This window comes from Filicampus tigris, chromosome 6 (assembly GCF_054856515.1).
Source record: "Filicampus tigris isolate MCC_2025a chromosome 6, RoL_Ftig_1.0, whole genome shotgun sequence".
NCBI lineage: Eukaryota > Metazoa > Chordata > Actinopteri > Syngnathiformes > Syngnathidae > Filicampus > Filicampus tigris.
In genome coordinates, this window is record NC_141222.1 from 2,304,968 (window position 1) to 2,317,130 (window position 12,163).

Here is a 12,163-nt window from a genome sequence, read left to right on the forward strand (position 1 = left end):
AGGCTCGTCTGCTACTGTTTTAAAAGACACGCACGTACGCACGCACACTGTAACAACAAAATTGTTTCGCTTTGTTGGTTCGTTTAAATTCCGTGAATTCATACAATGAGAGGCGATATACGAGAGAAAGCGTCTCCCGGCCACGCGGGAAAACACAGATTGAAGAAAGTGCTTTACCTTGTCTGTGTGAATACTCCAGTTTCGGCTGCTTGAAAGGCTTCGAGCTGCCCAAAACACATAGGATCCTTTCAGGAACACATGACCAGTAGAGGGGAAAAAACGCACCTCAGTCTCTTGTTTTTGTGTATTTGTCTTTTCCGTCAAGACAAAAAGAGACGAAAAATCGGCGTGGATTCTTGTTCACGTTTCTCCTTGTTTCTGTCTTTCGGTCTAGCCAAGGTCTCTCCACTCACTTCTTGCCGGAGATGGAGATTGAAAAATCACTGGAGAAAACTGAGAATGCTGTAATGTATGTTAAAAAAAAGGGGGGGGGGGACCTGAGTGCTCTTCTTTCATTCTTTACTCAGCGCTGCCGCAACCTTTCGTGGGGCGCGCGCGCGTGTGTGTGTATGTGTGTGTGTGCGTGCGCGCGCGCCTGCTGCGCTGCCTCGCTCGCTCCCTTGTTGCCTTGGTAAATTGTGGAGCCCTCCTGCTCGTCCAACTAGGCAGGGGTGGAGCCACGAAGACAGAAAGGGAGCTGGGGGAGCGCAATGATTGGCTGCTGGACGACCGATCGGAATCTGCTTTTTGCATTTAGAGGCAAGAGGCGGGTGAAGTATCTGCTCCTCCTCCTTTATTTTCTCCCCTTTTTTCTGTCACTCTCACACAAACACTCGTAACGCATGCGTACGTGAGTTTCTCTCCGTATTTGCATTTTTTTGGGGAGTGATATCCACAATTGTGCACGTAAGCATTACGTGCATAGCATCTAATTACACAGAACAAGTCTCTCACTGATGGCGCATGCACCCCAGACTTCTGGGTGCGTGTAGGGGCTCGCGCACGCGTGTGTGGTTCAAGGTTTGGAAGCAGCTGTATAAACCAAAACAGGGAAGGAGTATTAAATTTGGTTTTGAAAGTTAGCCGACGGCACCACGTCTTATGTAAGACAGGTATGTCTGCATGTGCGTTGTCTTTGTCAATTTGTAATTTTGACTGACTGATTCCACACTACACAAGTCAGCAATGTGGTTGGGTTTATGGAAGTAAATCTCTGCCATCGAAGTTTGAATAAGAATTTCTAACACTGAATTTTTTCGGCATTGAAATTCAACATGTAAAAAATTCGCCCTAAAAACGGTGTCACTACGGTTTTCTGTAGTGGCCCGGATTCGTCTTCGCTCTCACTCAACGGCAAACATTTGAAACGTAAGTGTTTACAATGAATTATTAACCCATTCCAGGGCAACGGGGTGTTTCCTTACATTTTTAGTATTTAGAGTACAAGAAAGATTTTTTATCATTATTTCGGCATCATCAAGGACGTCAACATAAAACAAGTAATAACAAGGATGTTGACTTTTAAGCCTGAATTGTGTTGCATGACTTATTTATATAATTATAAAATTATTTTATATCTAAGAGGCATACTTTAAGTGTCCTAATGTTTATGGTAAACAAGTCCAGTAAAATTTAGATGTGTCATGGTCTGTTTTGTGTTGATGCTCTGTGTTCCAGCTGATTAACTGTGGGGGCGTGTCCTTCGGCGCCGCACCTGTGCGGTATTAACAACCAAGGACTTTAAAAGGACTGCGGCGTCGAGGGCTCGTCGTGAGATTATTCACCTTGCTTACGTCCATCGAACCTAGTGTCTGTTTTTCCTCAATCTGCTAAATTATCTTGTAGTTTTGATCGCGTGTTTTTGACCGAGTATTTCGGTATTTGTTTGTTATCTCGTTCGCAGTTTTGGTTTATTTCTATTTGGAATTTCCCCTGATCCCTCTGTGGCAGGTGATTTTGCGTTTACTTGTTCTCCTTGCCTTTTGCAAGCGTTTTTTGTTTCCCCGTGTTTTTTTTTCCAGGCAATCCGCCTGCGCTTTGTTGCACTTTGTACGGTAGTAAATTGGTTGTGTTTTTGTAAATAAATGTCTGCTTGTCTGCGTTTGTGGGATCCACTCAATTTCTCGATTTTACGGAACCTGGCAAGATGTCCATCCGTCCATTATCTGATCAATTTATCCTCACGAGGGTCGCGGGTGTGCTGGAGCCTATCCCAGCTATCTTCAGGCAGTAGGCAGGCTTACACCCTGAACTGGTTGCCAGGCGATTGATCACAGGGCAACATTTAGATGTTTGAAACGTCATTGTACTGCTAGATTGTGACACATTTCTTACAGTTTGTGATGATATGGTGATCATGGTGATGGTGATGATATTTTGTAATCAGTCTGCGGCTTATTACTATTTACTTAGAGCTCATTTATTCTACAGGGCACAAGACAATGTATGTTACCTCCAGAATTTAGAGCAGCACTGCTCAGAGAGAGTTGGATGTTGGGAAAAATACCAGGTCAAAGACGAGCACAGTTCAGAATATATAAAGCCTATATTACTCCTGTTTTTTCCTTATAGCAATTGAGATTATTAATGCAGAACTAGAATGTTTAACAACTTTTTGAAAATATTTTCAGAGTTTTACTGTCGGTTGCTTCCACCGCTGTCGTTTCACTCTTGTATTTATCATCGTGTTTGTGTCCCACTTGCTTAAGGGGGTAATGACAAGCAGTATGAAACAAGGTCTGTTTCCAAATAAAGTGGGTTAAGCACAAATTCAAAACAAACAAATTTATGGTTTTGAATAGGTTGGATATTTTAAAGTTTATTGTTGTGCACTCATTGTGGATAATTTATATTTTACATATATAACTTTAATATACTTCATATTTTTTTTCAAGGATTGAGTGGCTATTAGAGAAATCTGTTGGCAGCTGTGACCTCTATCTCTGATGTTCTCCACTTTCTTGAAGAAGAGGGCTTCCTCAGCATTGCCATTGAATAACACGTCTTCTGCTGCTCCTTTGTATTCCTCTCACTACTGGCGAAATGACCTGGATACTTTCCGCTATGGTTGGGACAACCATTCACTGTGAATGGAGAGCCACATCACCCCTAAGCAGCTGGAGGAGCTCGCTCACATCGACTGCATTCTCCAGTTCCGGGATCAGACAACAGGTACATGAAATTGTGATTTGAATGAAACATTTAGTTCATGTTTAGATTTCTAATCATAAGCTACATTTAACATTGTGTCTGCTGTCACTTCATGCAATCTAAAATTCTCTGTTTATAGGCATGGAGATTCCTTACACTGAGTGGGAAAACAGTGGACTTCCGTGTGATGACCACATGAGCATCGTTATTCCACACACAGCATGCCCACTGACTGATGGACAACTGACATTTTTCAAGAGATGCAGATGACCCCAAGAGTTGCATTTCAGTCCTTTGGCAGCGATATTTACTTTGTTGCTGTTCAATTTTGTGAGCCATTTGATGAAATGTAAATACGTGTAAACTGATCAGAAAGTACTTCATACGCTTTTTAAAGTGTATGGGACATGACAAAAAATTATCTAAAAAAACTCTTAAGAAGGAGTACAAGCACCAGTAAAAAGATTCCAATGGTTACTTTTGGGGAAAAAAAATCAAGAAATGAAAATGCCTCGAAAAAGATGCAGAAAACTCAATATTTTTGTGAGCTGGGTCCGCCCACTGGCCATTTGACTGCAGTCACTTGCCCAGCGGCGGCGTCTTGAGGCTCTGACGATGGCATTGACAAGCTGTTGGTAAGTATTGGTCACTCAGTTTTATTGTTCAATTAAAGGAGAATTGAAATGAATCAGAAGAAAACCACGACGAGCACACTTCGCAGCCAGCAAGTTCAAGCGTCTGCGGGTTGCCATTCAAGTTATACTTCAAATACAACAATTAAGACAATGAGACAATCCCAACAATCTTAAAAACTTTAAACAAATAAAACATTTGAGCTACAACAACCTTGTCTGACGAGTGTAAGTACAGGCCCAGCTGCCACTCTCACAGGACGAAATCCTGTATGCCAACTGTATTTGCAGAATGTCATGTTTTATGTATACTGTATTCCTTGTAATAGAAGATATTAAATTTAGCAGATGATATTGGTAATATGGTGTTTAAATAGTAAAGCTTTGGGTGACAGGAATTAGAAGTATTTACTTTCAAATTGTGGGCGTATGGCTAGCCTGCAAGCTCTTAGCATTTCTCCATGATAACCAGTAGTCCAGATGAGTTTGACAGTTCACACATTTCTTTGTATATTTAATTGAAAATAAATAAGTCCTGCATTGAATACAATCCAAAACAGTCACCATCCATTGCATTCGAGTCACTTTTGAAACTGACAGCGCTAAAACCAACACATATCCATCTGCAGCCATGACCTGTATCAAACGTTTAAATTGTTGGACAACAAAAACCTATACATGGGATGACCATTGACGCATAATGTGACCAGTTATCCACTTAACTGACGCAAAATCTTGTTTGGCCAACATTGTTTGAGAGCGGCAGGGACTCAACTGTGCCGTCTCTCTACCCACATTAAAAAAATAATCCTCCAAAACAAAATAATCCACATTTTTATTAAATCGAATTGTATTTTTCTGCAATGGTAATGGAATACAGTTACAATTTTTTTTGTATCCGGAATACATAGCACTCATTACTCCGCGAGCCTGTCCACACATGGCGGGCACACTCGATCATCTTGCAATGTGTCCCCATGGACGAGATGGTGTTCCCCACGGACAATGGTGTCCTACGCACTGTGTGTGCTCTGCGTACTGTATATAGAGCGGCGGCCCTGACTCTGGTATCCTCCCACAGTTCCAAAACCATGCATGGTTGATTAATTGAACACTCAAAATTGTCCACAGGGGTTATTATGAGTGTGAATGGTTAGTTTGTCTTTGTGTGCCGAAACCTCCTAAATCACAATTTCATAAATGTAATCCATCCATCCATTATGTACACCGCTTATGCTCACAAGGGTCGTGGGGAGTGCTGTGTTATAACTGGTTGTTTACGTGACGTATCAGTTGCTCTGCAGTTGCTATGGTCCTTTTATGCTTTGTCCTTTATGATGTCATAGATCGACACATGACATGCTGGAGCCTACCCAAACTGTCTTCGGGCAGTAGGCGGGGGACACCCCGAATTGGTTGACAGCCAATCCCAGGGCACACAGTGACAAACAAACATTGACACTCACAATCACACCTAGCGGCAAATGTTTAGAGTGACCAATTGACATACACACATACGTACGTGTGTGTGTGTATATATATATATATATATACACACACACACACACACAATCACTGTCACTGTCAGGTAGAATCCTCGGAGTGTTAAAAAGACAACTTTACAGGAGGAAAAAAAAAAAAAACACCAGCTTGTATGAGTTCGCATGCACCACTTTGTTGTATTATACCTTATATTTCTATTGCACAATCATGTCAACATAATACTACCTAAAAAATCCATTCAATCACTAATTCAACGATTGCATTGATTAAAAGAGTACAAAAACCAAGCCGGCGGCAGCCGAGTACTTTAAAGTCCGCGCACATGTGAAGCGTCCATCGTGCAAAATGTATTAGAAAATGTCACATCAGCAAACATCTGCAATACAATACATCTTTTTGGCTACAACCGCCTAAACCTCAAAAACTCCTTCGAGGTTTAAAGCCATGAGTGATGCAATAAATAAAACAATGAGCCAACTACCTGCATCCATAAAGTTAATATGAATGTGAATATTAAGATGAAACGGAGATTACCTCCGTGACACATGATATGTGTAGTTGCTATTTACACCGCTTTAAATAGACAAACATTCAGACTGAATGCTCCTGTCACAATTTGGCGAATGTCATATTTTTTCACAATTTTATACTGTTAAAGGTCACTCTAATTGAGTTTCCTAAATGGTTCGAAAGCTGGATTAAATATTTGTAGATAAATTTGGTTAATTTAAAAAGGCTTCACAACATGTTTTGAAGCCTTTTATTTATTTAGTGTTTAACTTGAACTTCAGTTCACATTATTTTTCCTGTTTAGAGAACTTGAATAAGTGTATATGAAAAAGTTGATTGTTTCACCGAAACAGTTGTGAATGAAATGTGTGAAATATTAAATTTCAATAAAATATGTTTTGAAGTCTTTTTACTCTGAATTTATTATTTTGATCTTTTTAAGTGGGTTGTTAAAGATATCTTTGTCATTTGGGGTGACCACTTATCATGTGGTACGACAAGTAATAGCAGTATAACTGAATATTTAATTCAAAATAATAGATCAAATTTCTGTTGCTGAAATATTCATCTCTGGTGCACTTTGATGTGGTGAATAGTATTCTTAACGGTTTGTCATCATGTTTATCCAATTTAAAGAAAAATAAGCTTGCAAAGTACATTTGTGAGGGGGGTGTGAGCTAAAAGAGCCAAGTCTAAGTTTAATTTAGTACAAAAACTGAAAGAAACACAAATGCTTGTTTGCCTAACACTTCAAATAACAGAGAAGATGTACGGTAAACCACAGTTGCACCACATGGGAATTTTTTGAGGCCATGATTGGTCGTTACCTGAGCCCTGAGCAAGTGTGATGTCCTTTTCAGTTGACAGCAACTGACAAAATGGTTGCCCCCTGAGATGGCTAAAAACGGGTGGATTTTGCTGCTTAACACATATTCCACAGATGCAATATTAATCAGAATGCCATGTTTAGACTTATCATGTTGTCGTGTGGAGGTGCACAGAACATTATTGTCAAGATTTTTTGGGCGTTGGTTTCCCCTTTCAAATGCAGATTATTTGACTTCAAATAGAGATAACGGCGTTAAATCCAATTTCCATTAACAAATATATTTGAATGGACTGTAAGAATTACTGGTATATAGTAAATAGTTATCCCCCCAAAAAATGCTCTTTTTCAAGGAGAAGGGGGGTATATTTTCCCACATAAAATGCAGACTGCAGTGAGACAGACATAGTCTTGGGTTTACTTATTTTACATTCTGGAACCCCTGATTGTGTGAGAGCACTTGGGAAAGTAGTTTGGACTCACTGGACAGCCTTTGTCTTCCTTTCTTTATCTCCATCACAATTATGCCAGCAGTGAGGCTTTTCTTACACCATTGTATTTGCTGGTACCCCCCCTACTAACTCACATAATATAGACCTTCACGGGGTGTGTGCATGATCGATGGGAAGAGGGGAGCTTTGCACCAGCGTGTTTCATGTTGAGCTATTCCTGCCAGTTAAACATCTCATGTTTGACCTCCCACTGAGTGTGTGTGTGCGTGTGTGTGCGTGTATAGGTGTGTGTGTATGTGTTTGTGTGTGAGAGAGAGTGAGAGAAAAAGAGTGAGAATCACTAAGCTCTTTAATGTCCAACTATGGGACCCCTACTAGGCAAGTTTGCAACCTTAGGGACAGAAAGCAATGGAGAGGTGAAAATGAAAGAGGAGTATAAAGAGGCGTATGAAGAAAAAAGGGAGATGGAAACAAAAACAGGAGAAAGACTGGGGGGAAAAACTGAGGCTGGTTAAACAAGCCAACTGATGAATTACGAGAAAAGCAACGAGGCTCTCCACAAGAAGAGGATAGGAAATTAAAAAGACCTTTTTATTTTTTAATCCCTCTTTCAGCATGTGGAGGTTGGAATTGATGGTGAGATAATTTATCGTAACCACACACACATGCATGTGAGTGCGTGTTTTTTTTGTCCATTTGCATTTCTGCAAGTGCACACTATCCACTGTAAATTTGAACATTTCCACCACCTGCTAGACAACAAAATAATAGTAATCATTTTGACCACTGCTCCCTGTTACTCTGTGTTAGAAAAAAACCCAAAAGTGTGTGTCTGTAGACGTGCGTGTGCAGGCGTGTGTGTACCTTATCAACCTTTGTGCAGCCCACTCTAATAACAGTGATTGCAAACATCATATGGGAGTGGACTAAACCATTTAGGGTAAATGATGGCCACCTGCCACTTTGTCCACCTGGGATTTAACTGCAACATTCTATCACACAAAGTCTAAAGTGTCTGGATGCTTGGGTTTTTTTCTCATTCTGAATTTACTATTGGTATAGGCAAATATGCTCCATGAACAACAATGAGGGGCAAATGACTATTATTTACCTGGAGATGAAAAACGTACTTTTGGTCGTTTTTGTTTTCCAGTTCACATATTTCTCCACAGGAAACAATGTGTTTTTATCAGTGGCGATAAATCTTACAACTCAACAAAGAGGCATCCATTCTCAGTATAAAGACCATCTTCCCTGAACGATAATACTACTACTAATGATAATATACAATCATTTTCATGTTATGACCTTTAGGGGTGCCATTGTTCTTTTTTGTGTTTAGCAATGTGAACATAGGAATGCACGACCTGAACTATCAGACGACAATAATCGGATGATATTTGTCAAAAAAATAAATAAAAATGTCACTTCGGTCCTAGTCCAATATCAGCAAAATTAGATGGCTATTGAAAGCAACTGTTCACCACACTTTCAACATTGCAGACGAGATGGCAAAACCATGCAGCGGGACCTCAGTGGATTGTTGTCGGGTCTGGCAGGCGCAGTAAGCGGGAGAGGCAACCTAAGCAAAAGCGGTGCAGCCGAGCCAACCTACAGAATGGCATTACTTAATGGCTAACAGTGAGGATGAGTGGTTCAGAAAATAGATGGATGGACAGCAAACGCTATGACACTGCACTGTGTCCTACTGGACTACAAACGGCAACAGCTTGTTGAAGTGCAACTATGGTGAGTGATGTATGTAATCATTTCCTCTGATTTTGATCCTTGAAAATGTCTTCACATGAAAATGGCCAGTAGTACTAAAATGTTTGTTTTTGTGATTTTATTAGGGGCAGACGCCGGCCATCGCGCTCCTATATCTAATTGTCGACATGTGGGAGTAGGTGTCGTACAAGCGGACGCCACACTACGAAACTCAATCGGCAATGGGGGTGGGAGTCAGGGGTGCGGCCGTCACACGGTTCGACCAGCCCATAAATAGACAGGCCTTTCGGAAGAAATCAACACAGTTTCCGTAAATTCCTGATTGCAAGCATGCCCCTGACTTGGACCTTTGTGACCCGAACTTGACTTGGATTTGATAAAGGTGGACTACAGCCCTGCTACTAATCGGAGTAAAATGCTCGCTCATTAATAACGGGCACCGCCCTACCACCCAGCTGAGTCACAATGAAAGGGATACAAATTCAATAATGAAATGAAAAATAAAATGAAAGTATATAAATACTGCAATTGTGCAGTTCTGCACCTGAGCTCATATCGTGCAATACCCAATATTCCCCACTACTGTAATACTGTGCAATACTCAACATTCCCCACTACTGTTAGTCTAGTTTTATTTTTATCCAATGCTGTTCCTTACATTTCACTACAGCACTGCAGCACTGTCACTTACTTAGAGTATTTTTTCCTCTGTACTATGTACAGGCCGAAATGAGTGTTCCTCATATTTTTTATGTAGATGTAGGTTAGTGTGTATATACATGTGTATATACACATGTTACTGCGTATATCTACATAGGTTTGATCCTAAATGTTTGCCGTCAATGTTATACATTAATGGCCACATTATGCCGCCGCCCCTGTGTGACCTATATCTTTGCTACTGTAACAATGAAAATTTCCCCACTGTGGGATCAATAAAGGCATTCTTATCTTATCTTATCTTATCTTAAAATGTATGTACAATGGACCCACGATGTGGAATACTCAAAGTAGGAAACATTTTTCATACAATTATTATACAGTATGTTTTAAGGCTGTAAACCTCACCATTAACATTTTCTCACATTTCTCTCTCATTTAAACACACTCAAAGTTCAAACCTTGGTAAGAAAAATAAGTATACATGAATATTGATGAAAGTAATAATGATAATAATAATTGTATTAATTAGGGGTGTAACGGTTCACAAAAGTCACGGTTCGGTACATGCCTTGGTATGTGGGTAACGGTTCGGTACGGGTTCGTTACAGCAATAAGTCTCAGATGCATAAGACTAGGTTGTTGTTTTTTTAAATTTAGTTTTAACAGAGAGCAAGCTACAATTCAATTTGCTATAAGGCAAAAACATTCCCTGTTATAAAAGCACATAATAAAATAAAAACTTGTGCATTACAGTTGTTCATAAATAATAATAATAAATATAATAATCAAGAAGATTAAACACAGGAAAACACCCTTTCTTGTATGTATAGAATGAAATTATTTCTGACTCCCGCAAAATTAACGACACATTTCGTACTTTTTATCCGGACCTTTATTCCTCGCAATGTTCCTCAGATACCTGGGAAGGAGAAAACCCATTTGACAATATTGTTTTTTCCAAAATGAATGACCCGAAAACTGCAGAATTGGGCAACCCGATCTCAGTCACGGAGGTGCAGGAAGCTATCTCTGCGCTCCAGAAGGGCAAGATGGGTTCACCACGAGTTCTTTAAATTATTTTCAGCTACTATTGCTCTGGTCCTTCAGAAAGTATATAATGAATCTTTTGATGAAGGTCGTCTCCCCCCCACCATGTTGGAGGCTTCAATTTCTCTCTTGCTGAAAAGTGACAAAGATCCGCTTCTGTGTGAGTTACCAACCCATTTCACTTTTAAACGTGGATTTGAAAATACTTTCAAAATCCTTGCCCACAGTCTTCAACAGGTCCTACCAAGTATAATTTTTCCTAAGCAAACAGGATTCATGCCGGGACGGACTCATTTCACAACACAAGAAGACTATTAAACATAGTTTGTTCTCCCATTTTAAGTCCTTGATGGTTGATTGTCTCACTTGATGCGGGGATGGCCTTCGACAGGGTGGAGTGGCGTTTTCTTTTTTTCGTATTAAAGGAATTCTGGTTTACTTCACAATTCATATCATGGATTAGACTGCTTTATACTTGCCCAGTACTCTCTCTCTACAAACGGTCTCCGGTCTGCCCTATTCCCCCTTTTCAGAGGAACTAGACAAGGCTGTCCTCTGTCTCCCTTCCTGTTTGCCATAGCGATTGAACCCTTGGCCATCTGGTCGCGACATGAGGGTAGGTTTGAGGGCAATACCCGAGCTGGTAGGGTTTATAAATTGTCATTATATGCTGATGACATCCTTTTATATGTGTCCAACCCGGCTGCCTCTCTTTCCAGTAGTCCTCGGAATATTACATACGTTTGGGTTATACTTGGGCTATAAACTTAATTTTCACAAAAGTGAACTTTTTCCTGTTAACACATCTGCCAAACGTATACCCCAGTCTTTTTCCCCTTCAAGTATGCTTCAGATGCATTCAAGCATTTGGGGGTGCATATTGCCAACTCAATGAACCACCTTTTTGCTAAAACGCCCCCCCCCCCCCCTTGTAGAGAAATGCAAATCTGACTTTGATTGATGGGCTGGGCTCCCAATATCCCTAGCAGGCCGGGTAAACTTGATGAAGATGGTCGTTCTACCCACATTTTTATATCATTTTACACATATCTCAGTACTCATTAGTAGGGTTGGGCATCGTTTGAATTTAGACTATTCCAGTTCCGATTCCGGTTCTTTGATTCGATTACGGTTCATAATGGTTATCGATTCCGATTCTTAAAAAGAAAAAAAAAAAAAGGAGTTATTTTTGGACAAATCACATGAACTTCTCTGGTCTTCTATTTCATTAACTTTTTACTATTTGTGAACTTTACCATGGATTACTCAAAGGGCTGTTTTTAACCAGTATATTTATTTCATTTTATTTTTTGTACTATTATTTAGTATTATTTTTCACAAGAGCTTTATTTTTGAGAAGTTAATACAATAATGCAGCTGTTACTGAAAGCATTCTACTGAATACCAATTGATTGGCTAACCTTGTCTTTCTTTAGGAAGAAAATGTATATGACGAACACAACGCTGCATTTTGTGCAAGCAAGGAAAGTATCTAATCTAAGAAGTCTATGTAACCATATGATGTATCTGTATGTACAGTATTTATCTATATGCCGAAATTCTAAAATATGAACGGTTCCGGGAGAACCGGAATGATGGACCCGGTTCCACTCGATTTACGGTTCTCGGTGTCCAACCATACTCATTAGGAA

At 40.0% G+C, this 12,163-nt stretch overlaps 1 protein-coding gene and 1 long non-coding RNA gene across 8 annotated transcripts in view; one reads left to right on the forward strand and one right to left on the reverse strand.

The window, feature by feature from the left end:
- The window catches only part of tenm3 (teneurin transmembrane protein 3), a 390,360-nt gene that overhangs the window by 250,086 nt on the left and 128,111 nt on the right, over positions 1-12,163 (reverse strand). For 2 of the 7 annotated variants that reach the window (XM_086034267.1, XM_086034266.1), the window contains exon 1: positions 178-639. The exons of the other annotated variants lie outside the window; for them this stretch is intronic. The gene's annotated coding sequence lies outside the window, so the exon portion shown is untranslated. Of the gene's footprint in view, positions 1-177; positions 640-12,163 lie in introns of those variants that run through there. 7 annotated transcript variants of the gene reach the window in all.
- Positions 639-6,150, forward strand: LOC147145453 (uncharacterized). Its single transcript, XR_015087250.1, has 3 exons — positions 639-1,112; positions 1,322-3,171; positions 3,290-6,150. It is a non-coding gene; the product is annotated as an uncharacterized LOC147145453 (long non-coding RNA).